The 26,852-nt window shown below is 47.9% G+C and overlaps 1 protein-coding gene across 3 annotated transcripts in view; it reads right to left on the bottom strand.

Moving 5' to 3' along the window:
* Positions 1 to 11,629, bottom strand: part of WDR37 (WD repeat domain 37) — a 223,964-nt gene extending 212,335 nt beyond the window's left edge. For 2 of the 3 annotated variants that reach the window (XM_075316757.1, XM_075316759.1), the window contains exon 1: positions 11,547 to 11,629. The gene's annotated coding sequence lies outside the window, so the exon portion shown is untranslated. The remainder of the gene's footprint in view (positions 1 to 11,546) is intronic. The other variant, XM_075316758.1, reaches the window with a different exon arrangement.
* Between the last annotated feature and the right edge of the window lie 15,223 nt (positions 11,630 to 26,852).

Here is a 26,852-nt window from a genome sequence, read left to right as displayed (position 1 = left end):
GTCAAATTACCCATTTTGCTCTCCTTTCCCCCTAATGCCAGTCCTGCACACCAGCCTGTCTACTGTTCGGTTCTTTTAGACTCCTGCAATTAAGAGACCATTGATTACATCATGTCACATGACTGAAGTCATCAAAAGGTACTTAAAACAATCTAAACCTCAAAATACAACTGCTGAGATCCCTTTGAGAGTGGGGGGCCCTCAGAAATTGGCCACTGACTCCCGTTAACGTTGGTCGGACTGTAACAATGGTTTATTTTGAGAAATACTCCAAAAATCCTGTAAAATCATGATGATAGGTCTTAATTTCAGGGAAACACAATATCAAGGTCAGAGGAAGAACGCAATTAAGGCCGGGGCCACACGGGGATTACTGCGATCGCATCGCATGACACTAGGCTCACGCTGGCAGTACAGCAGAGCTGAGTGTCATGTGAGTGTCCCTGCAACTGAGGTCCAATCATGCGAGCGGACCTCAGCTGCGGGGGGGCGGGCCGGATCTGAGGAGGGGAGGGCCGATGCTGAGGAGGGGAGGGATTTATCTCCCTCTCTCCTCTGTAGCCGGCTATTGTCATTCTCGCCCTGCACTCGCGGTACACCGGTGTACCGCGAGTGCAGTGCGATTTTTCTCTCGCCCCATTGACTTGAATGGGTGCGAGAGAAACAAGGATCGCATTACACCCGCAGCATCCTGCGATTGTTTTCTCGGTCCGATTAGGGCTGAGAAAATAAATCGCTCATGTGTGCTGACACACAGGCTAGAATTGGTCCGAGTGGAATGCGATTTCTTATCGCACTCCACTCGCACAGTTTTTCTCACCGTGTGTCTTAGGCTGCTTTCACTCTACTTTTTTTTAACATGCGTCATGAATGTTTTTTTAAGGCAAAAACGGATCCAGTGCAAATGCGTTTTCATTTCAATGCATTTGCAATGGAGTCGCGTCAACATGCGTTCACCTGCGTTTGCATGCATTATAGTGAGGATCCAGCGACTTGCAGTTTATTAACTTTTTTCAAAAACGCTACTTGTAGCGTTTTTGAGCTGCGTCCAAATACTGCAAATTGCTGGATCCTGACTATACTGCACGCAAACACATGTGAACACTGGCATGCTGATAGACAGGATCCTGTCTGCTCTACTGAGCATGCCCAGAAACCAGCCTCGCGTGATCAGTCGCCCTCTCTCCCCCTCCCCCTCTTCCCCTCCCCCGCCCTCTCTCCCCCTCCCCTGCCTGAGAGCAGAGGACGCTCGTAACCAAGGTAAATATCGGGTAACCGCGGGCTTAGTTACCCGATGTTTAACTTGGTTACGTGTGCAGGGAGCAGGCAGCCCTGCTCCTAGCAGCTGAAAACGCTCGTAACCAAGGTAAATATCGGGTATCCAAGCAAGTTACCCGATGTTTACCTTGGTTATGTGTGCAGGGAACAGGCAGCCCTGCTCCTAGCAGCTGCAGACGCTCGTAACCCTAGGTAAATATCGGGTATCCAAGAAAGTTACCCGATGTTTACCTTGGTTACGAGCCTCCGCAGCTGTCAGATGTCGGCTCCCAGTCTTTCACGTTCAGTTCCCCTCACATGACTCCAATGGCCGCACATAAACTTAAAGTGACAGGATCCTGCAAAATAACACATGCGTTTTTCTTTGCAAAAACAGGATCCGCTTTTGCAGCAAAAAAAACGTTCATGACGCATGCTAAAAAAAACGTAGTGTGAAAGCAGCCTTAGGCCTTACAGACAGACCGGGAGTCTCCTTCTCCAAAGAAAAAAAAATTTTAAAAAAAAAACTGCGGCAAAATTTGTTCTGAATTTTGTCGCAGATTTTATTTGTGAAGGAAGCAGCTGTAAAATTACACAGTATAAACTGACATTCTGTAAATATTAATCCTGCACTGCCGGCCAATTTTGGGCAGATTGTTTTATAAAGGGTGTGGACAAGATGTCAAAAACCTCATCCATTTCCCTGGTACTGAAATCCACTGTGGATTTTCCACTCTGTATATCTGGAAAAGAAATCTGCAGTGTGTCCGCTACAAGTTAACATAAGGTCGGAAAAAATCAGTCCTTATACAACCTCCATTGGAACAGAATTAGGGAAATACTCGTAATTACAGAATATTCCCATGTCAGATGGAAAATGTTCTGGAAATACCAAGTAGCTGGAAAAATAGGGCCGTGTTCACATGTAGCATAATTGCTGCCTTTTTTTATGCAGGTGTCTACACCAAACTATGCATTAATCTTTGCTGATTGTTACTGGGGGTTCTGCATCTTTTTGCTGCTTTTTCTCTTTTAATTGATCCTTTTTTGGCGCAGCTTTGAAGTGGTGTTTCTTACACATTAGTTTAGTACAGAGCAGCTTTGACGCTGCACTTAATGATTTAAAAGTGCATTTATTTATTTTTTACGTGTTCTTTAAGATATAGATGAAATAACTTCAATTACACATTGTGTCATAAAGATGTTTCTTTCATTGTGTATTGGAACAACACAACAACAACAAAAAAAAAAATGAAGGCAAATTGAATAGGATTTCACACAAAACAATAAAAATGGTCTGGACAAAATTGTTGGCACCCTCAACTTAATTGGTTGCACACTTTTTAGAAAAAAGAATAGCAATCACTTCCTATAACCATCAACAAGCATCTTACACCTCTCAATTGGGATTTTGGGCCACTATTTTTGTAAACTGCTCCAGGCCTCTCATACTTGAAGGCGTCTTCTCCCAACAGCAATTTTAAGATCTCTCCAGAAGTGTTCAATGGAATTTAGAGGCAAACTCATTGCTGCCACTTCAAGGAGACCGCAGAAATGGATGGAAACAAAGCACTGGAGAGTTCTGAAGTATGTTTGCGGTCATTGTCCTGCTGGAAGACCCATGACCTAAACCACAAATCCAGCTTCCTGACAGTGGCCACTACGTTGCAACACAAAATCCTTTCACAGTTAAGGCACCCAGTGGCAGAGGCCACAAAACAACCCAAAATCATCTTTGAACCTCCACCCTATTTGACTGTAGGTACTGTGTTCTTCTCTTTGTAGGCCTCATTCTCTTTTGGTAAACAGTAGAATGCATTTTACGAAAAAGCTCTATCTTGGTCTCATCTGTTGCAGTCTAGCCTTTTTATGTCTCTGTGTCAGCAGTGGGGTCTTCCTGGGTCTCCTGCCATAGCATTTCATTAAAATGTGGACGAATAGTTTACGCCGACACTGCTGCACCCTGAGCCTGCAGGACAGCTTGAGTATCTTTGGACCTTGATTGGGGATGCTTAACCACCATATGGACTATCCTGCATTGCAACCTTTCATGAATTTTTCTCTGCCGTCCACAGAGATTAACTACAGTGCCATGGGTTGTAAACGTCTTAATTATGTTGCGAATCATGGACAAAGAAAAATATCCAGTCTCCTCAGACAGTTCTCTTCTCCGCTTTTTGCTCTCCATGCTTAGTGTGGCACACAATGAAAAGATGAAGTCCACTTCTCCCCCTTTGATCTGATTTCAGGTGTGATTTTCATATTGCCCACACCTGTTACTTGCAACAGGTGAATTTGAACGAGCATCACAAGCTTGACAAAGTTGTTCACCCACAAATTTGCAAAGGTGCCAACAATTTTGTCTGGCCCATTTTTGGGATTGTGTGTGAAATTCTGTCCAATACATCTATTTTTCTTTGTTTTTCTAGTTTGTGTTCCAATATAAAGAAAAGGAAATAAACATGTGAATAACAAAACATCTGTAATTGCAATAACTTTCCGGGAGAAATACTTAATGTTCTGGAACAACCTCAAGGATGCCAACACGTGTGAATGTGATATATATATATATATATATATATATATATATATATATATATATATATATATATATATATATATATATATATATATATATATGTATGTATGTATGTATGTATGTATGTATGTATATATATATATATATATATATATACACACATATATTATATACACATATATACATACATACACATATATACATACATACACAAATATACATACACATATATATATATATATACACACTATAATATATATACACACGAATGTATGTATGCACGTGTGTATATATAATATATATAATGTATACATACACACACACGCATACATACGTGTGTGTGTGTGTGTGTGTGTGTGCGCGTGTGTGTATAAGCACAACACTTATTTTTGCTCCCATTTTTCATTACCTGAACTCTAAGACTTTCTATGAACACAGAAGGCCTTTTACTCAACTATTGTTCACAAATTTGTCTAAATCTGTATTAGGCTATGTGCACACGGTGCGTTTTTCTCGGCGTTTTTGCGCGTTTTTCGGGTGCGTTTTTGGCCTCAAAACTGCATGACTTTGCTTCCCCAGCAAAGTCTATGAGTTTTCATTTTTGCTGTCCCCACACAGCGTTTTTTTTCAGCTGCGTTTTTGTGGTGACCACAAAAACGCAGCATGTCAATTATTCCCGCGTTTTTCACTGCGCTTTTCATCCATTGAGTTCAATGGGATGTTGAAAGACGCAATGAGAAACGCAAATAGCTGCGTTTTGGTGCGTTTCTAAGACCAAAAACGCAGCTATAAGCGCAGGAGGTGGGTAGTAAAGTGACGTGTACAGGAAGAGGATTCCTTCTGTCAGTATAGACAGAAGCATGAATCCTCCCGGTACCGTCACCGCCGCGTCCATCTCCCGTCCTGTGCATGTATGCTGCCGTGCGGCGCCATGTACAGGCAGGAGGTGGAAGCGGCTGCGAAAACAAAAGTTAACAGTAGAATAAAAAAAAAAAAAGTTATACTCACCTGTCTGCAGCCTCGCGGTGCCATGCCCGCTCCCAGCTCCTGTCACCGCTCCCGCTCCGGCTGTGTGCAGTCTCCCCGGGGCAGGACCTTGCTTGCAGGACCTGGCGATGGATCACCTGATGCAGTCACCTGACGCATCAGCTGATCGAGTCTCGGGCTGACGCGGGCGCCCGGCCGGTATCAGCGGATGCGTCAGGAGACTTCATCCCTGATTACCGGCAGCTGCTGCAGCGATCGGACAGGATCAGACTCCCGCCCCATCGCTCCGGGAGCTGCCGGTAATTCAGCACATAAGTGAGTATTATTTTTTTTTTTTTTCTACTGATGCATCAGCTGATTGTATAATCGGCTTTTATACAATCAGCTGATGTGTGATGGGATTCACATCCTTGAACCTGACAGATCATCTGATCGGTATGCTTTCCAGCAAACCGATCAGATGATATTGGATCCTGATTGGACGGCGCGGGACCCTGACCCAGGATTACTGCGGAGGGGGGTTTATTTCAATAAAGATGGAGTCACTAATTGTGTTGTGTTTTATTTCTAATAAAAATATTTTTCTGTGTTGTGTTTTTTTTTTATCTTTACTAGAAATTCATGGTGGCCATGTCTAATATTGGCGTGACACCATGAATTTCGGGCTTAGGGCTAGCTGATAATATACAGCTAGCCCTAACTCCATTATTACCTGGCTAGCCACCCGGCATCAGGGCAGCCGGAAGAGTTGGATACAGCGCCAGAAGATGGCGCTTCTATGAAAGCGCCATTTTCTGGGGTGGCTGCGGGACTGCAATTCACAGCGGGGGTGCCCAGAAAGCATGGGCACCCTGCACTGTGGATTCCAATCCCCAGCTGCCTAGTTGTACCCGGCTGGACTCAAAAATGGGGCGAAGCTCACGTCATTTTTTTTTTTTAAATTATTTCATGAAATTCATGAAATAATTTAAAAAAAAAAGGGCTTCCCTATATTTTTGGTTCCCAGCCGGGTACAAATAGGCAGCTGGGGGTTGGGGGCAGCCCGTACCTGCCTGCTGTACCCGGCTAGCATACAAAAATATGGCGAAGCCCACGTCATTTTTTTTTGTGGGGGGGCAAAGAAATCCTGCATACAGTCCTGGAAGGAGGATGCTGAGCCTTGTAGTTCGACAGCTGCTGTCTGCTCTCCTGCATACACTATTGGATGGAGGATGCTGAGCCTTGTAGTTCGACAGCTGCTGTCTGCTGTCCTGCATACACTATTGGATCGAGGATGCTGAGCCTTGTAGTTCTGCAGCTGTCTGCTCTTCTGCATACACTAGTGGAGAATGAAGAACACATTGAAGAAGGAAATGACATCAGACCTTTTTTTTTTGTTCACTGATAAAAAACGCATAAGGACGCAGTGAGCAAAAACGCAGCAAAACGCAGCAAAAAAACGCACCAAATCGCGGCAAAACGCGTGCGTTTTTTGCCGCGTTTTTTCGACGCAGGTGCGTTTTTGTGCGTTTTTAGCGGCCAAAAACGCACAAAAACGCAGCGTCAAAAAAACGCAGCGTGTGCACATAGCCTTAGTGAGCACTTCTCTGATGCCAAGTTAATCCATCCACCTCACAGGTGTGTCATATCAAGATGCTGATTAAACAGCATGATTATTGCACAGGTGTGCCTTAGGCTGGCCACAATAAAAGGCCACAGTTTTATCACACAGCACAATACCACAGATGGCACAAGTATTGAGGGAGCATGTAATTAGCTTGTGACATCTGTGCAGTTGTGCTGTGTGATAAAACTGCACATTTTAGTGTGGCTTTTTTTATGGTGGCCAGCCTAAGGCCCGTTTCACACGTCAGTGAAAAACACAGACGTTCTCCACTGGCGTGTAAAACACGCACATGTCCCTCCGTGTTCCGTGATTCACAGCACACGTGGGTTGTCCATGTGCAATCCAGGCTCCGTTCTCCGTGGTCCATGATTGAACATAGAGATCAACTCATCTGTGCCCGCTCCCGCTCTCCATGGTGCTGATCGCTCCCGCAGTGCAGCATCCGGCCGGCGCTGACCCCCGCAGCAGCTGGTTCCGGGTCGGCTATGTCGTGCATTCATGAATATGCACGACAGTAATGAGCCAGCTCAGAAGCAGCAGGGAGAACAGGCTGCACAGAGTGCAGCTGGAACCAGGTGAGTAAAAATGTTTATTTTATAAGCACGTTTTTTTCTGGCACGTGTTCCACGGATGACACACCACTGTGTTGTCCGTGGGACATTAGTGATGCCAGAAAAAAACAGACATGTCTCCATGCGGCAATCACGGACACACGGGTACGCCGCACGGAGACACGGTCAGTGAAAAATCACTGATGTGTGTGTGTAGACCCATTGATTATAATGTGTCTGCGTATGTCAGTGATTCTGGAACGTAGAAAAAAAATAAATAAATAAAATACCAGAATCACTGACGTCTGAAACAGGCCTTGGGCACACCTGTGCAATAATCATGCAGTTTAATCCGTATCTTCATATGCCACACCTGTGAGGTGGATGGATTATCTCAGCATCAGAGAAGTGCGCACTAAGGCCGGAGTCACAAGTCTCGCATTGCATCACCCGGCACGGCCGCACACTCTCCTGACAGGAGCGGGTCAGCTGCATGTATTTCTATGCAGCTGAGACGCTCCTGTCCGTAGAGCATCAGGCCGAGCCGGGTGAGGCAATGCGAGATACGCGCAAGTGTGACTCCAGCCTAACACTGATTTAGACAAATTTGAGACAACAAATCTGAGATCTTCACGTTCAGCTCGTGGAAAATGGGAACAAAAAAACAAAAATGTTGTTTATATGTTTATATTTTTGTTCAGTGTAGATATACACGTACACATACATAGCTGGCGTGCATCCTACATATCAGACCTCAATTCCTTCAGGATTAAGGGGGACCCAGCAGTCACAGCCCTGATTTTCACCATTCTGTGTAATGTCATTTCTCTGTTATGACTTTTGGAATTTCATGAATAAATAGTCTCGGGAGGGGGAGGGGGGAGTCCTTCCCCTCTTGGATATTGTCCAATCAGTGCTGACTGTTGGGACACACCTCTGTAAAAGGGAACCAATCACCAGGATTTTCCTATATAACCTAAATCCAGTGCTATACTGGCAGTATCAGGCTGACTCTATACATGCCTGTAGTGGTCAGCTCCGATGTTTAGATTTTGAAATCCAAGAAAGTTTATAAAATCAGCAGCTTTTTGAGTGACAGCAGCTGAGGATCAGATAATATCTGGGGGGGTATTCATAGTTATCCCCTCCCCCTGTTACAATTAGCATAAGTATATTAGCATACCATTGATTTACTTTTACTTGCAGGACCTGAGTGAGGTCATACCCATGTGAACAGCCAGTATCAGCTTTGTCCCCGCCCCTTCTGGTCACATGGGTATGACCTCACAGGTCCTGGAAGATAAAAGTTGCATCGATTGCATGATAATTATGCTAATTGTAACAGGGAGAGGGGATAACTATGAATACCCCCCAGATATTATCTGCTCCTCAGCTGCTGTCACTCAAGAAGCTGCCGATTTTATAAACTTTACTTTCTTGGATTTCAAAACCTAAGCATCCGAGCTGCCCACTACAGGCATGTATAGAATCAGCCTGATAGTGCCCGTATAGCACTGGCTTTAGATTATATAGGAAAATCCTGGTGATTGGTTCCCTTTAGTAAGGGAAATGGTAACAATCAGTTGAGGAATAACAGAGGAACGGCGACATGCACAGAAAAGAAAAAAAACTCTAAAAATTGTCAGATGAGCAAAACATATTCACTAAAGCAGACATTCCAGTAGGGGGGGGGGGGGGGTGTCGCTTCCTCCCAATTTGGAGATACTAAGACCTAGCGGCTCACAAGGTAAACATACGTCACTGATAAAAGGTAGAGCGATCCGAGAAATACACTTGGGAGTTAAAATGTAAGAAACTACAACTCAGAACAGCGCCTTTGGATTGAAGAAGATTATTCGGGAATATGTTACAGTTCATCAATTTCAACGTGAACATACAGATAATACAATATCTCACTATTCCTCCTGCTGGAAAGATAACGCCGAGTGTGAACAGAGTTTTTAAGGTTTTTTTTTTTATTTATAGAAAGAAACCACTGCAGAGTTTTTAAATGGAAGGCTCTGTCACTCCGGCTCTATTCCCTGCCTCCTCCTGCTTAATGTCGCACAGAAAAGGCACCGTCAGACAAGGAGGGGGCAGCGCTAGGAATGGAATAGAGCCGGAGTGACAGAGGCTTGAGAAAAGCTTCATTTACATACTGATAAGTCAGCATGAGAGAATGGAATGGCTGTGGATGGACTTGTTTTTGCAGGAGGCAACTGAACACATAAATAGGTTGGAAGGTTAAATCCTGCTGACAGATTCCTGATGGGGGCGCTGCTCTTCAGAAGATTCACCATTAGGACTAGTGATGTGACAATGAGGCCAGTGGGGACCAGGGATCCAGCCGGCAGCAGCAGAAGCTGTATTGTAGAGAGCTTGTAAGCACGGTGCACTTTGTCTATGAGACCGACCACTGCTGACAGACTAAGAGGTGGCTGGTAACTTAGGCAACAAGCAGTAAACATTAATATTAAAAATCCCGCCATTCTTGAGTAAATAGAGGATGTGTAATAAGAAGTTGTAAAGTTGTTTTTCTTTGCGATTTCACCCACAATAACGAGCCGTTCCCTTTAGATTTCCCTTTGTTTTCGGTGTTGGTCGGCGTTACGGAGCAGATTCAGTTATCCACTTCAGCCGAAATCAGAATCGGTGACTTTGTAACAAAAGGTTTGCTCAGTTATGCTCCAAAGAAAACAAATCTTTGACTTTGCGCCAATTCATAAGAAATTCTTGGTTATCAATTTGTCCCGAAAGGTAAAGACAAAAAAAATATATAAAATGAAGGTGAAGAGCAGGAATGTCATCATTTCTCCCAGATTGCTGGAGACACCCCTGACCCTTATCCATGTGGGGACACCCCTGAACTCTCACCCATGTGGGGGTGATTTCTGACCCTCAGCTGTGCGAGGCCACCCCTGAACCCTCACCTGTGCGAGGCGGCCCCTAACCCTCACAAATGTGGGGGTGATCTCTGGTCCTCGCCTGTGCGGGGCAGCCCCTAAGCCTCGCCTGTGTGGGGGTGATCTCTGGTCCTCATCTGTGCGGGGCAGCCCCTAAGCCTCGCCTGTGTGGGGGTGATCTCTGGTCCTCGCCTGTGCGGGGCAGCCCCTAAGCCTCGCCTGTGTGGGGGTGATCTCTGGTCCTCGCCTGTGCAGGGCAGCCCCTAAGCCTCGCCTGTGTGGGGGGTGATCTCTGGTCCTCACCTGTGCGGGGTAGCCCCTAAGCCTCGCCTGTGTGAGGGGTGATCTCTGGTCCTCGCCTGTGCTGGGCAGCCCCTAAGCCTCGCCTGTGTGGGGGTGATCTCTGGTCCTCATCTGTGCGTGGCAGGCCCTAAGCCTCGCCTGTGTGGGGGTGATCTCTGGTCCTCATCTGTGCGTGGCAGCCCCTAAGCCTCGCCTGTGTGGGGCAGCCCCTAAGCCTCGCCTGTGTGGGGGTGATCTCTGGTCCTAGCCTGTGCGGGGCAGCCCCTAAGCCTCGCCTGTGTGGGGGTGATCTCTGGTCCTCGCCTGTGCGGGGCAGCCCCTAAGCCTCGCCTGTGTGGGGGGTGATCTCTGGTCCTCGCCTGTGCTGGGCAGCCCCTAAGCCTCGCCTGTGTGGGGGTGATCTCTGGTCCTCACCTGTGCGTGGCAGCCCCTAAGCCTCGCCTGTGTGGGGGTGATCTCTGGTCCTCACCTGTGCTGGGCAGCCCCTAAGCCTCGCCTGTGTGGGGGTGATCTCTAGTCCTCACCTGTGCTGGGCAGCCCCTAAGCCTCGCCTGTGTGGGGGTGATCTCTGGTCCTCCCCTGTGCGGGGCAGCCCCTAAGCCTTGCCTGTGTGGGGGTGATCTCTGGTCCTCGCCTGTGCTGGGCAGCCCCTAAGCCTCGCCTGTGTGGGGGTGATCTCTGGTCCTCGCCTGTGCGGGGCAGCCCCTAAGCATCGCCTGTGTGGGGGTGATCTCTGGTCCTCGCCTGTGCGGGGCAGCCCCTAAGCCTCGCCTGTGCGGGGGTGATCTCTGGTCCTCGCCTGTGCGGGGCAGCCCCTAAGCCTCGCCTGTGTGGGGGTGATCTCTGGTCCTCGCCTGTGCGGGGCAGCCCCTAAGCCTCGCCTGTGTGGGGGTGATCTCTGGTCCTCGCCTGTGCGGGGCAGCCCCTAAGCCTCGCCTGTGTGGGGGGGAGCTCTGGTCCTCACCTGTACGGTGCAGTCCCTGAACCCTTTTCCGTATGGGGGTGATCTCTGATCCTCGACCGCCAAAACCCACCCCTGACCCTCGCCCATGCGGAGCCGCCCTTGACCCTCGCCCGTTTGGGGTGACCCTTGCCTGTGTGGGATGATCGCTGCCCCATTGTATAAGACATGGGGGGTACAATAGAAAACAATGAGTACAACAATGGCCACCAATGAGCAGCCGGGAGGTGTCAGGAGCCTGTGGATGTCATGACAGGTGATTAGCAGTCGTGACATGCACCAATGTCGAGCGGCTGCTCCTTGTATCATTAGTCTGGTCCTCAGCGCCCAGTGCTGTCAGCTCCCATCCTCCTCCCGGGCAGCTGCTCTTTGCATCATGTCCTCCCGCCTCCGCCCTGCTCCCCCGGACCCCCTCCGGTCTCCCCAGAGCCCCCGGTACCTGCACAGCCTCCGTCCGAGCAGCCCGGGCTCCTGCTCACTACCCCGCACACGCACAGCAGCTCCGGACATTTGCCTTGACAACGGAAGTCCCGCCCCCTTCCTGGCCTGTCACACACCAGCCCCAGAAAACCGGCGCTGATTGGATGCAGTCTCTCTTTGGTCATTGGTCAAAATGAACGTCCATGAAGCGCTCCAGCGGCATCGCCACGCCCCCTGCTGTCAGCCTGGCAGCTCGGGTATTTTTAGTGCCATTGTCAGGAGGCTCCCGGTGGCGGAGGGCGCGGGGTGTGATGAGCGCTGTGTAATGGGCTGATCACAGCTGCTCCTATGATGGGGGCTCATTACAAATGATGGGGAAATGTTTACACTGTAAAACTCTCCCAGGTCCATTTTTTCTCCTGTTTTATTCCTTTAATTTGCGCCTTTTTTGTGTTTCCAGATAGTTTTCAGGTGCTTTATCAAGTTTTAAAAAAAAACCTCAAAATTTGGGGCAAATGTGCGGCTGCGCCCCGCACCTCCTCCCGTCAGTGATTGTATGGACACGATAATTTTGCACCATTTGGCGAAACAAGTCAAATTTTGCTCTAAAAAGTCTCAAAACAGGATAAACACAAAAATAAGGCCCCGATGCATCATTTCGTTGGGGAGGGGTATTTTAAAGGGTTTTTCCCGCCATATCAGGCATAGTTTAGTGGTGTAAAATCCTAAAATAAATCAACTCCTCAAATGCAATCCATAAGTGTTCTCTGTTGCAGTTATCGCCCCTGGAAACCGGAGGCTTTTGTTTACCTGGTTGCCCATAGTTACGTCCTGTAGTTGTTTTGACAGTAGACAGGGGTCACTGTGCGCCCCCAAAGGTGGCTGTCAAAGGTGGAATTGCTATCATCTTCTAGAACAGCACTACCCAATACAAAGCATTAGGGTACGCTCACATGAGCGTATGAGCGTATGAATCGGACGAGTGCAATGCAAGAAAATCTCGTATTGCACTCGAACTAATGTTATTCAATGAGGAAGAATAGATGGTCAGCTTTTTTCTCATCCAGATTCTGGATGAGAGAAAAGTTGCAGCATGCTGCGATTGTCTGCTAGAGCCGTGTCACTCGCACCCACACAAGTGTATGGGTGCGAGTGAAACATTGGGTTGCACTCGGATGACACCGGAATGCAGTGCGATAATCGCGTCAGTTGACAATGGAAGAGATAAAGAGATTAATCACGCCCTCTCCTCCGCAGCTGTGATCCAAAGGCAGGATCGGATCACTGTTGCATGACACTCGGCTTACACTCGGAGCACAGCCAAGCAGAGGGTCATTAGCATATTGCATGCCATGTACCTGCATTGGATGCATACGATCGTGTGAATCCAGCCTTAAACCAGTAATGGCTTTTCTCATTAAAAGTATAAATGTTTCTGCCCATACTTGTTGTAATAGACGCCTCCTGCCCATATACACAATATACAGTGCCTACAAGTAGTATTCAACCCCCTGCAGATTTAGCAGGTTTACACATTCGGAATTAACTTGGCATTGTGACATTTGGACTGTAGATCAGCCTGGAAGTGTGAAATGCAATGCAGCAAAAAAGAATGTTATTTCTTTTTTTATTATTTTTTTAAATTGTGAAAAGTTTATTCAGAGGGTCATTTATTATTCCACCCCTCAAACCACAAGAATTCTGTTTGGTTCCCCTAAAGTATTAAGAAGTATTGTATTAAGAAGTATTTCAGGCACAAAGAACAATGAGCTTCACATGTTTGGATTAATTATCTCTTTTTCCAGCCTTTTCTGACTAATTAAGACCCTCCCCAAACTTCTGAACAACACTCATACTTGGTCAACATGGGAAAGACAAAGGAGCATTCCAAGGCCATCAGAGACAAGATCATGGAGGGTCACAAGGCTGGCAAGGGGTACAAAACCCTTTCCAAGGATTTGGGCCTACCTGTCTCCACTGTTGGGAGCATCATCCGGAAGTGGAAGGCTTATGGAACTACTGTTAGCCTTCCACGGCCTGGACAGCCTTTGAAAGTTTCCACCCGTGCCGAGGCCAGGCTTGTCCGAAGAGTCAAGGCTAACCCAAGGACAACAAGGAAGGAGCTCCGGGAAGATCTCATGGCAGTGGGGACATTGGTTTCAGTCAATACCATAAGTAACGTACTCCACCGCAATGGTCTCCGTTCCAGACGAGCCCGTAAGGTACCTTTACTTTCAAAGCGTCATGTCAAGGCTCGTCTACAGTTTGCTCATGATCACTTGGAGGACTCTGAGACAGACTGGTTCAATGTTCTCTGGTCTGATGAGACCAAGATCGAGATCTTTGGTGCCAATCACACACGTGACGTTTGGAGACTGGATGGCACTGCATACGACCCCAAGAATACCATCCCTACAGTCAAGCATGGTGGTGGCAGCATCATGCTGTGGGGCTGTTTCTCAGCCAAGGGGCCTGGCCATCTGGTCCGCATCCATGGGAAGATGGATAGCACGGCCTACCTGGAGATTTTGGCCAAGAACCTCCGCTCCTCCATCAAGGATCTTAAGATGGGTCGTCATTTCATCTTCCAACAAGACAACGACCCAAAGCACACAGCCAAGAAAACCAAGGCCTGGTTCAAGAGGGAAAAAATCAAGGTGTTGCAGTGGCCTAGTCAGTCTCCTGACCTTAACCCAATTGAAAACTTGTGGAAGGAGCTCAAGATTAAAGTCCACATGAGACACCCAAAGAACCTAGATAACTTGGAGAAGATCTGCATGGAGGAATGGGCCAAGATAACTCCAGAGACCTGTGCCGGCCTGATCAGGTCTTATAAAAGACCATTATTAGCTGTAATTGCAAACAAGGGTTATTCCACAAAATATTAAACCTAGGGGTTGAATAATAATTGACCCACATTTTTATGCTGAAAATTTATTAAAATTTAACTGAGCAACATAACTTGTTGGTTTGTAAGATTTATGCATCTGTTAATAAATCCTGCTCTTGTTTGAAGTTTGCAGGCTCTAACTTATTTGCATCTTATCAAACCTGCTAAATGTGCAGGGGGTTGAATACTACTTGTAGGCACTGTAAGTACAACCAGGCCTTTATTTGTTCTGTCTGAAAGATAAACTGATTTTGTTGCCCACAACCAATCAGCTTTCATTTTTTTAATAGCTCTGATGAAATGAAAGCTGCATTCTGATTGGTTGCTAGGTCTAACAAAAAGCTAGGAGACCAACCATGGGGACAAATGCAAATGCACACAAAATGCTTCCGTGTGGCCTACATAGATTTTGCAGACCCATTGACTTGTATTGAGTCACAGTCCGTTATTATGGAATAGAATAGGACATGTTCCAGAATAGTGGAACGGACATATGGGATCAGATGTGTTTTTTTGTAGGATTGGATGCACACGGAAGTGCTTCTATGTGCCATCTGATCCTACACAAAAGACATTGAAAAGATGGTCCTGTCAGTAGGTCCGCAAAAAAACAGGAAGTGACCGGGTTAAACGGAACGGTTGTCTAAATATGCCCGAATACTGTATATAAGAGCCCAGGCCACTCTGTATAACATAAAAAACAGCTTTTATTGTACTCACTCGTCGGACGGTCTGGTCCGATGCGCGTTGCTCATCTCGGTCCAGGGCGTTCTATTTCTCGATATCGCTGTCCTTCCTCCCTGCTCCGTGTGGATGACATGTCCTCCTTCGTTCTCCTGCGCACTTCTCTCTGCCCTGCTGCAGGCGGAGCAAAGTACTGTAATGCACAGGTCAAAGAACATGCGCACTACAATGTTTTGATCTGCCTTCAGCAGGGCAGAGAGAAGTGCACAGGAGCACAATGGAGGACACTGTGTGGATGACGTAGGACGCGTCATCCACACAGAGCAGGAAAGGAGAACAGCGATCACAAGAACAGAGGAGGTTTTGAACTGAGACCAGCGACGCCCATCAGACCGGACCACCCCATAGGTAAGTATATTAAAACATGTTTTTTATGTTATTAGGAGTGGCCTGGGAACTTACAGTCAGGGCCAGAAATATTTGGACAGTGACACAAGTTTTGTTATTTTAGCTGTTTACAAAAACATGTTCAGAAATACAATTATATATATAATATGGGCTGAAAGTGCAAACTCCCAGCTGCAATATGAGAGTTTTCACATCCAAATCGGAGAAAGGGTTTAGGAATCATAGCTCTGTAATGCATAGCCTCCTCTTTTTCAAGGGACCAAAAGTAATTGGACAAGGGACTCTAAAGGCTGCAATTAACTCTGAAGGCGTCTCCCTCGTTAACCTGTAATCAATGAAGTAGTTAAAAGGTCTGGGGTTGATTACAGGTGTGTGGTTTTGCATTTGGAAGCTGTTGCTGTGACCAGACAACATGCGGTCTATGGAACTCTCAATTGAGGTGAAGCAGAACATCCTGAGGCTGAAAAAAAAAGAAAAAATCCATCAGAGAGATAGCAGACATGCTTGGAGTAGCAAAATCAACAGTTGGGTACATTCTGAGAAAAAAGGAATTGACTGGTGAGCTTGGGAACTCAAAAAGGCCTGGGCGTCCACGGATGACAACGGTGGTGGATGATCGCCGCATACTTTCTTTGGTGAAGAAGAACCCGTTCACAACATCAACTGAAGTCCAGAACACTCTCAGTGAAGTAGGTGTATCTGTCTCTAAGTCAACAGTAAAGAGAAGACTCCATGAAAGTAAATACAAAGGGTTCACATCTAGATGCAAACCATTCCTCAATTCCAAAAATAGACAGGCCAGAGTTAAATTTGCTGAAAAACACCTCATGAAGCCAGCTCAGTTCTGGAAAAGTATTCTATGGACAGATGAGACAAAGATCAACCTGTACCAGAATGATGGGAAGAAAAAAGTTTGGAGAAGAAAGGGAACGGCACATGATCCAAGGCACACCACATCCCTTGTAAAACATGGTGGAGGCAACGTGATGGCATGGGCATGCATGGCTTTCAATGGCACTGGGTCACTTGTGTTTATTGATGACATAACAGCAGACAAGAGTAGCCGGATGAATTCTGAAGTGTACCGGGATATACTTTCAGCCCAGATTCAGCCAAATGCCGCAAAGTTGATCGGACGGCGCTTCATAGTACAGATGGACAATGACCCCAAGCATACAGCCAAAGCTACCCAGGAGTTCATGAGTACAAAAAAGTGGAACATTCTGCAATGGCCAAGTCAATCACCAGATCTTAACCCAATTGAGCATGCATTTCACTTGCTCAAATCCAGACTTAAGACGGAAAGACCCACAAACAAGCAAGACCTGAAGGCTGCGGCTGTAAAGGCCTGGCAAAGCATTAAGAAGGAGGAAACCCAGCGTTTGGTGATGTCCATGGGTTCCAGACTTAAGGCAGTGATTGCCTCCAAAGGATTCGCAACAAAATATTGAAAATAAAAATATTTTGTTTGGGTTTGGTTTATTTGTCCAATTACTTTTGACCTCCTAAAATGTGGAGTGTTTGTAAAGAAATGTGTACAATTCCTACAATTTCTATCAGATATTTTTGTTCAAACCTTCAAATTAAACGTTACAATCTGCACTTGAATTCTGTTGTAGAGGTTTCATTTCAAATCCAATGTGGTGGCATGCAGAGCCCAACTCGCGAAAATTGTGTCACTGTCCAAATATTTCTGGACCTAACTGTATATACAATATTTTAGAATGCTGTATATAAGAGCCTACTGGTGGTGGCCGCAGTCTATAGGGGACAAATCTGGTGATAAGTTCCCTTTAAAAGAAAAATGCAAATGATGAAAAGGGCCCCAAGTCTTGCCACTGCAAAAATTGTGTAATTTTGTCTTTGATGTGCTGTAAAGTTATTGCAAAAAAAATAAACATGCATGCGATTTTATTAGAGGTACTATGCCATAAAGAAGTTAATCACATGATGACATATTGTTTATAAGTGACGCAGCCCAAAAAATTATTTGTGATTTGACTACCACTTGTGGTCATGAGACTGTTTTATAGTGCAATTTGGCTGTGATTCTTGCGTGGTTTAGGATTTGGGACACTCGTTAGTGAGTACCTGTAAGGTGGTGGACTGTTGCTGTTGCGTTCCTTTCCTTGAAGACATCAGCCTCGTTATTGTAATGTGATGTGTATTGTATGTTGCGTCTTTGTAAATATTGTTTTATGTGAACTGTGATATATTGTAATGTTTTTGTCTAATGTTCCCCCGTTCTGTGAGAGAGTTGAGTTCTGCTCAGCATCTGGTAGTGAGCAGGGTCAGAGACAGTGAATTGTTGGAACTAACCCACAATGGGAGGGGTTAGTTCATAGGGAAAAGGACGGTTCCCTTCTATAAAGTTAGTGAAGACTCCATGCGTGACAGAAACGGACGTATAATCTGTAGGTCATCTAGGCCGCATGCAGTGGTTGACCTGTGGCAGGAGAAAAGAATGGAGATAGCGTGATCTTGAAGTGTTGACCGAGGTACAAAATGTGAGGCAACGCTGAAGCTACAGACCGGCTTTCTAACGGCTCCAGGTAGAAAGGTCCGTAGGACGGGACTATAGCAATAAGGCCCCAAGCCTAAAAGGTAACTGGTAAGGATGGACTAGTATGTGAGCGAAGTCGGCTTTGCTTGGCAGAGTATCCCCAAGCATTCGAGAGCGCAAGGCTACTACTATTCTGACACTATTGGTTAACTCTTACCCTCCTCCTCTATGAGGAGAAAAGACGTGGATACGGAAGCTTCTGGGAGCACAATGTTCTACACTGGCTATTGTGTCAAAACCCTGGACCCACTCCTTTACAAGGAAATTGGACATGGAGCCACAGGAAGGGGAAAAGACGGTCATAAATTGGACTATAGCATTAGGCTGGGTTGTGCTGGGACTCACAGGACGAGTAAGATTGAAAACCCAGTGGGAACTGAGGATGTGTCTAAATATGCTCTGTAGAACTGAAACATGCCACAAGATATGTGGTATCTGGTGTATAAAGTTGTTGATTAATTAGAACTGAGTCAGTTAACTAAAAGACTGTTGTTAAAAATAAAGAGGTGGTCTCCTTGTGTAAACAAATTATCATTTGGTCCTGCTGACTAGCCAACGTCAGAAGCAACATGCGGCCTGCACGGGTGTAATGCTGTCACGCTCCCGATGCCTCGGCATCGCTCCTTACCCGCTGATCCGGTCGCACCATCCCGCCACCGCTCCGTACCCACTGATCCGGCCTCACCGTCATTGCACTGCTCCTTAACCACTGATCCAGTCCACGTGTACCGGAATCCCCTCAGTCCCAGTTACTCAGACTGTCCAGATAACGACTGAAAAGACCCGGTTCACGGCAGAGGCTCACATTGATTCGGGTGCAGCGGGTAATTTCATCCTACAAGCTACCGTGGGCCGTTATCGGATACCGGTCATCCCGCCTGCAAAACCCCTCTGGTTCGCCTCTGTGGACGGAAAACTGTTATACGAACCCGTCGTATATACAACCGAACCCGTGAGACTCCGTGTTGGTGCTCTGCACACTGAGACTATTGCTTTATATGTCATCCCGAGAATGGCTCTCGCGCTCCTGCTGGGTCTGCCCTGGCTACAACTCCATGACCCTGACATCAGTTGGCGCTCTGGCGCAATCACTCGCTGGAGTCCCTCGTGCCATGATAACTGTCTACAGCCCATTCCTCAGCCCCTGGCACCTGACCCTGTCATGTCGCAAGAAGAAGAGGAAACGACGCAGTCCAGCGTTGTACCACAGCTCCTGGCACTTGTGCCTGTGGTACCACGGGAACCAGAAGAAGAGACGACGCAGTCCAGCGTCGTTCCACCGTCCCTGGCAATTAAGACTTTGATACCACCGACTTCTGATGATGTGACAATATCCTATGCCCGGTCCGAGGCACCCGAGCCGGTCGTTCTTGATACCTTCTCTTCTACCGCCTGTACTACCGATCCGGACGTCCACGATTCCCGTCCTGCTTCTGCCCGTCCGCCTCTTCTTTCTGTTGCCACTGCTAAGGGTTCTTCGGCTAAGCGTGGTGCGGTCAAGAAGGTGGCACGGGGTCAGCAGTCCTTCCTTACCTTTGCGTTGGGTTATGGTCCGGAAGCTCGGTCCGGTGTGCCCCAGGGGTACTTTGCACGGAGGGGGGGGCATAAAGGGGGGGTACTGTCGCGCTCCCGATGCCTCGGCACCGCTCCTTACCCGCTGATCCGGTCGCACCATCCCGGCACCGCTCCGTACCCACTGATCCGGCCTCACCGCCATTGCACTGCTCCTTAACCACTGATCCAGTCCACGTGTCCACCGGTCATGGCTGCCGCTCCCGCTCGTGCTCTCCTGTGTCCTGCTCCTGGTCTTATGAGTCTGACTCTGAGTCTTAGCCACATGGTTCGGTATAGGACCAGACCGCGCCCACTCTCCTGGTCTTATAGGCCCAGCACACCTGCAGCAGGAAATGACATGAGGCTGTGCTGGGTATATAAGACTGGCCTTTCCATGTGGGCGGCGCATGATCAACGTGTCTTGAAGCCTTGTCTTGTGAGCTAGGTGCTCAGGTCCCCTTGTACCGTGTCCTGTTACCTGTACCAGCATTCTGTACCGTCTTAAAGAACTCCGTGACCCTGGTGACCTGGTTATACCTGTCCCTGCCACGCCAGTGCTCCGGCTGCCGTGTACCCTGCCCTCCGGTGGGGTGCATGGTCCAGTAGATCCACCTCCTGGGCCTGCCAGTCCTCCCTGCCCTGACAAATGCCCTTATATTACAAGTCCACACACCCCGCCAGGACTTTGTCTTTCATATAGTATGCCTGGGCATCTGGAGTCAATCTGTCCAGCCCTTGAGAAGCTACGCCCAATGAATGAAGTGCCACGCCTGGAAATGCCAGCCCACATTGATAAGTGTCAGCCCCATCAGACGAAGAGGAGGGAGAAGATCTGCTCGTTGCAAATTGACAGTGAGAAATGGGTAGAGCCCTTGAAGAAACAGGTCTGTCAGCAGGAAGAGCTGTACAACTGGCCTCCGAGGGGTGAGCAAAACAGCACCATTTTGTGGGAGACAGTCAGGGATGAAAGAGAGTGGTATGGCGAAGTGCAGGTCCATGATGGAGTGGAAGCGGAAGATGACTCGACAGTTCACTGATCAAGTGCGCACAAGTTCAGCAGTTGATGGCCCTTTGAAGGAGGGGATACAACACAGTGGCCTGACGGAGAAGATTGTCTTGTCCCCCAAGTTCAAGTCAGAAACCAATGTTTATTCCCCGCTTGGCCTATGGGCCGTGGATGGGCCAAACGACTAAAGGCCTTGCGGGCCAAATGAATGGTGACTTCCCCACACACACGCCGGAGGAGGTCCCGACCCCGGTATCAGTCCAGAACCCATCAGAGGCCCTGGCCCCTAAGAAATCACCAACCCATAGGGAAATTCCAACCCAGCAAACAGATCCAACCCTGGTACCTACCCCGACTTCTAAGGACACTCCGATCCCTGAAGTGGGGGCCCTCATCACTCAGGCGGATTAGGTCATGGTAGTAATTCGAGGAAAGAAAAAAGGGAAGGGGTGGGTGTGAACCCAGCTGAGCCACCCCAGAGAAGAAGTGGCTGAATGAATGATTCCAGGTACAGTGGGTTACTATTACTGAGCGAGGGATTATGGCTTCCTGCAAGATGAGAAGATCTTTCTCCGGCATAGACCCAGCCTTTTAGGAGGGTGAAACAGTGCAGTTTATAAAGGAGGATCAACCACAGGGCTGGTATGCGGTTGCAGTCACTCGACTGAGAGAAACTACCGAGGATCTGTCCCTGCCATCTCGACTTCAGCGGAGAGTGGGTAAACCACGGTCCTTAACACCTCCAAGCCCAGGCGCCTGTGAGACAAAAAACAGCAGAAAGACTGCCCCAAGTTTCCAAGAGGCCTCCGAGAAGAGTGGGATCACAAGACTGCCGGAGACGGCAGCACATCTGGCTGTAATCAACATGACCCAGGGAGCTCACTTGGCTGTGTATGTATGGCTAGCAGAGTCCAAGGAGGCCTGAGTCTAAGCAAGGCGGGGTAAACACGTCAACAGAGTCAGATACCTGAGAGACCTCATCGTACGTGTTGCATCCTTGACGGAGACAATTCTAGAGTTTCTGAATGGCCTCGAATCCAGGACTCCATTTGTTGTTGGCCACAGATGGACAAAGTTTTTTTCCCCCTCCACCCCAATTTTTTTTTGTTCGCTTTCTCTTGCTGGATTCGTGGAGTTTGAGTTGCGAGAGGGTTATACACCTGTCATCATCAACTTTGCCCAACTCCATCATGGACTTTGCCCAATTTAATCCTGGACTTTGCCCCTCATGGACCTTGTTGCAGGACAAAAAGTGGCAGAAATTATTTTGGCTGCCACTCAAAAGTCGTCATGTCGTCCTGTTGTAAAAAAAAAAAAAATACACAGACGTCACAAGCGATTTGTGGGTGCAAGCAATTCTGACCTTCAACAAAGCATTTTCCAGATTTTGATTGATTGTGACTAATGTGTCATAGGTTACGTAATTTTATGTGGTCTGTTGTAATCTGCAGTCGATAAAACCTTTAGACCTGATCTAAACCTGCTGTTAGCTGTTGAAATGTTGTAGAGACCATCGGGAGAATCTATGCAGCTGCTATGGGGCTTAGCTTGGATTCCGCTCTCTGTGTCTTAGGCCCCCTTCACACGTCCGTGAAAAACACGCACGTGTGTTACGGGCCGTTTTTCGGGTCCGTGTCCCGTTTTTGTGTCCGTTTTTATGGTCCGTGTGGCACCTGTGTGAATTGCGTATGCTAGCCGTGTTTGTGTGCAGAACGTCCGTGTGTGCGTGTGGAATTAACGTGTATGTGTACGTGTAATGTCCGTGTGTAATGTCCGTGTGTGTGATGCACAATGTCGTTTATAAATGTCGGCTGACAGCAGACAGAGTTGCGCGATGAGAATGAACTCGGGTGAACTTCACCCGACTTCATCCTCATACCGCGGCTCTGTCTGTGTCGAGTACTGATTAGCGGTCACCTGTGAAGGATTCACCGGTGACCGCTAATCCCCCGAGTGACTGAAGTGTCTCCCCCTCTCTCATACTCACCGATCCCCGATCACCGGCTCTGCACGGCATTCACACTGCTGCGGCGGCTTTTACTATTTTGAAAAAGCCGGCCGCTCATTAAACAATCTCCTATTCCCTGCTTTCCCCGCCCACCGGCGCCTATGATTGGTTACAGTGAGACACGCCCCCACGCTGAGTGACAGGTGTCACACTGCACCCAATCACAGCAGCCGGTGGGCGTGTCTATACTGTGCAGTAAAATAAATAAATAAATAATTAAAAAAAAACGGCGTGCGGTCCCCCCCAATTTTAATGCCAGCCAGATAAAGCCATACGGCTGAAGGCTGGTATTCTCAGGATGGGGAGCTCCACGTTATGGGGAGCCCCCCACCCTAACAATATCAGTCAGCAGCCGCCCAGAATTGCCGCATACATTATATGCGACAGTTCTGGGACAGTACCCGGCTCTTCCCGATTTGCCCTGGTGCCGTTGGCAAATCGGGGTAATAAGGAGTTATTGGCAGCCCATAGCTGCCAATAAGTCCTAGATTAATCATGTCAGGCGTCTATGAGACACCCTCCATGATTAATCTGTAAATTACAGTAAATAAACACACACACACCAGAAAAAATCCTTTATTAGAAATAAAAACACACACACATTCCCTGGTTCACCACTTTAATCATCCCCGAAAAAGCCCTACATGTCCGGCGTCCTCCAGGATGCTCCAGCGTCGCATCCAGCGCTGCTGCATGGAGGTGACAGGAGCTGCAGAAGACACCACCGCTCCGGTCACCTCCACGCAGCTAATGAAGACAGCCGCGCGATCAGCTGAGCTGTCACAGAGGTTACCCGCTGTCACTGGATCCAGTGACAGCGGGTAACCTCTGTGACAGCTCAGCTGATCGCGCGGCTGTCTTCATTAGCTGCGTGGAGGTGACCGGAGCGGTGGTGTCTTCTGCAGCTCCTGTCACCTCCATGCAGCAGCGCTGGATGCGACGCTGGAGCATCCTGGAGGACGCCGGACATGTAGGGCTTTTTCGGGGATGATTAAAGTGGTGAACCAGGGAATGTGTGTGTGTTTTTATTTCTAATAAAGGATTTTTTCTGGTGTGTGTGTGTTTATTTACTGTAATTTACAGATTAATCATGGAGGGTGTCTCATAGACGCCTGACATGATTAATCTGGGACTTATTGGCAGCTATGGGCTGCCAATAACTCCTTATTACCCCGATTTGCCAACGGCACCAGGGCAAATCGGGAAGAGCCGGGTACTGTCCCAGAACTGTCGCATATAATGTATGCGGCAATTCTGGGCGGCTGCTGACTGATATTGTTAGGGTGGGGGGCTCCCCATAACGTGGAGCTCCCCATCCTGAGAATACCAGCCTTCAGCCGTATGGCTTTATCTGGCTGGCATTAAAATTGGGGGGGGACCGCACGCCGTTTTTTTTTTAATTATTTATTTATTTATTTTACTGCACAGTATAGACACGCCCACCGGCTGCTGTGATTGGGTGCAGTGTGACACCTGTCACTCAGCGTGGGGGCGTGTCTCACTGTAACCAATCATAGGCGCCGGTGGGCGGGGAAAGCAGGGAATAAGAGATTGTTTAATGGGCGGCCGGCTTTTTCAAAATAGTAAAAGCCGCCGCAGCAGTGTGAATGCCGTGCAGCGCTGCGCCGGAGATCGGGGAACGGTAAGTATGAGAGAGGGGGGGGAAACTGACCGACAGACTGTGAGAGAGGGACAGACAGACAGAGAGACCGACAGAGAGACTGACCGACGGACTCAGGGAGATTGACGGACATACACAGAAATAGAAAGAATAGCCGACATCACTAGAAATAAAAACACCAAACGGACACGGACTATAGGTATATGCATACGTGTTTACTAACGTGTGTGCACATACCCATAGACTTTCATTGTGTCCACGTGTGCGTGCTCCGTGCAGATAACGGACATGCATCCGTGCCAAACGCAAACACATACGGATCACGGACACGCACACACGGACATAATGAAATAACGGACGTGTGACCACAATCATAGATTAACATTGGTGCACGTTTGGCCGTGTCTCTGGTATATACGGAAACGGACCAAACACGCACGTGTATCACGGACGTGTGAAGGGGGCCTTAAAGGGTTATTTCCATCTTCATATCTAGGTATACTAATGGGTGAAGTGCAATTATTAAAGTGGTTGTTCAAAACTTTAACACAGATAACCTATCACTACGATAGGTCATCAATGTCTGATCGGTTGGGGTGCGACACTCGGCACTCCACTGATCAGCTGTTCCTGATGCCGCCGTAAGCCGGAACCACTCAGTTGTGGAGCTACATAGCACAGCTGTGTCAACTGAATCATAGTTGTGGCCTAGTACTGCACCTCCACCCCCTACTGATTTGAATTGTGGTGGATACGTAGTACCCAGCCGTGGCCACCATGCTGTTGATGCAGCTGTGCTATGCAACTCCACAACTGAGTAGTTTCAGCGGGTAGCGGCATGGGGAACAGCAGATCGGCTGGGGTGCATGGTGTTGCAACCCCAACGATCAGACATTGATGACCTATCCTAAGGGGTACTTTGCACGCTGCGACATCACAGGCCGATGCTGCGATGCCGAGCGCGATAGTCCCCGCCCCCGTCGCAGCTGCGATATCCTTGTGATAACTGTCGTAGCGAACATTATCGCTACGGCAGCTTCACATGGACTAACCCGTCCTGCGTCCGTCGCTCTGGCCGGCGACCCGCCTCCTTATTAAGGGGGCGGATCGTATGGCGTCACTGTGACGTCACACGGCAGGCGGCCAATAGGAGCGGAGGGGCGGAGATGAGCGGGATGTAAACATCCTGCCCACCTCCTTCCTTCCGCATATCCTACAGAAGCCGTGGTGACGCCGGTAGGAGATGTTCCTCGCTCCTGCGGCTTCACACACAGCGATGTGTGCTGCTGCTGGAGCGAGGAACAACATTGGACCGTCGCGTCAGCGTAATCATGGATTACGCCGACGCTGCACCGATGATACGATTACGACGCTTTTGCGCTCGTTAATCGTATCATCGAGCCTTTACACACTACGATGTCACATGCGATGCCGGAAGTACGTCATTTTCAATTTGACCCCACCGACATCGCACCTGCGATGTCGTAGTGTGCAAAGCCCGCCTAAGGATACGTCATCAATGTTTAAGTCACGGAACACCCCCTTTAATAAGATCGCTCTGTTGTCATACAGCTTCATGTTATCAGCAGCATGTCCCCTGATTACACGAGAGATGTGCTGTAAAGAACAATTAATTTTTATGAGGGTATTAAAGATCTGATCGCTCTAGAAACTAGAGTTTAGCTCTAACTTTTAAAAAATGCTGAACTCTACTTGTGGATGTTAATGGGAATGTCTCTAAAGATTCTATTGGTTTCAAATGTAGAAATAAAATCTTTTGGATTTAGTATAACAGTAGCCACAAGCTGACCACAATGACATCACTATCGGCTATTTACAAACATGTCCTCGCTGTAGTCATAGCTTGTTGCATACCCAGTAAGCTATACTGCCCCCTAGTGGCATTCATATATTACTAAATATATGCAATTTGGACAGAATAAAAGTGCATGCCTACTTTATGTAATAATGTAAAGAATTGATTGCGCTATAATTTATCTACCTGTGCATAATTCTCATATCGCTCCACAGGACACATACTCTATATATGGAAATGTGAAGCCCCACAGGTGTAGTGTCGGTGCATTACCCTAAGGGACTCCACTCGGCTGGATCTTGTCACAGGTAGGAGATCTTCTATTTGTCGTGACGCCACTCTCAGAATTGCGGCCAGTAGGGACCGCCACTGCAGGTTGAGGGACGCCTGGGGCTGATGGTGAGTGCAGTTAGTTGGAATAGCCTCCTGAGAGTGAGGCAAGCCCCAGGGCCCTGTGTAGGTGTGTAGAACCACAAGGCGCAGAATAACTCCACACAGGCAGAATGTCTTTCAGGGTTTTTACTCACTTCAGGTGGCAGGGTGAGTAACCCGGGCGTAGCTGGGATGAACCAGGCGGGAACCAGGTATCCTTCAGGCTGACTTCTGATGGTGACTACCAACTCGCCTTCCTTAGCCCTTGGTGGTTTGGGGTGACCCCGACTTTTAGTCCCTATGGGGGTCACCCAGGGAAGTTGCTGAAGCCTCTCTCCCCTTCGTTTGCCGTTTGCTTGTGGCCTGGACCAGCTCACTCCAGCTGCTTGCCTCCTGTGAGCTA

This window comes from Anomaloglossus baeobatrachus, chromosome 6, assembly GCF_048569485.1.
Source record: "Anomaloglossus baeobatrachus isolate aAnoBae1 chromosome 6, aAnoBae1.hap1, whole genome shotgun sequence".
Classification (NCBI taxonomy): domain Eukaryota; kingdom Metazoa; phylum Chordata; class Amphibia; order Anura; family Aromobatidae; genus Anomaloglossus; species Anomaloglossus baeobatrachus.
Note: the sequence above shows the minus strand (reverse complement) of the source record. Positions and strands in the feature narration are given on the sequence as shown.